Below are 658 nucleotides of genomic sequence, written 5' to 3' on the forward strand. Positions count from 1 at the left end.
CTGGACCCTGGGTGCCATCGACGCCTCTGCGGCTCACTTCCAGGGACGCGAATACATAACTGGGCAGCCTCAGCCTCCAGGCAGTCTTCCTCTCTCTTGAGGACTGGCTGGGAACTGCCCAGGGACAAGGGCACAGATGGTGCCTGCTGAACTCAGCCAAAGCATACCTGGCGGTATTGCACATGAGCAGCTGATGCTCCTGCCCAGTCCACCTCCTGGCTCAGGAGACACAAGCCCCTTTTGGGAGCCCGGCTCTCACACTTTATGGGTGTGTCCTTCAAGCACGCACTGCTGTAGGGGAGAGAGGTGTTGTAACAGGGTATTCCATGACCATCCAAGCCAGAGCTGCTTGGACTGCCGCCCTGGTAGTACCTGCGTTGTTGTTTTTTGTCTTGAGGAAACAAACATTTTTGTTAAGTAAACCTTGTTTTGGAGCAGTCTTGTTTTCCGAGTTACGATGTCGACGGTGCAGTGCGGTGTTGAGGGAAATTGAGGAGGAGATAGACAAGGGTGGCGGTTTTTTTGTTTTTGTTTTGTCACATCAGGTAGACGTGTGTCTTGTTGGAATGGCAAATAGTGGATTCCTCACTGCTCTCTTTGAAGACAGGCGCCGGAGAAGGGGCCAGGGGACACCCAAGGCAGACGGCAGAGCTCAGTA

The sequence above is a fragment of the Heteronotia binoei genome, chromosome 18 (assembly GCF_032191835.1).
Source record: "Heteronotia binoei isolate CCM8104 ecotype False Entrance Well chromosome 18, APGP_CSIRO_Hbin_v1, whole genome shotgun sequence".
NCBI classification, from domain to species: Eukaryota; Metazoa; Chordata; class Lepidosauria; order Squamata; family Gekkonidae; genus Heteronotia; species Heteronotia binoei.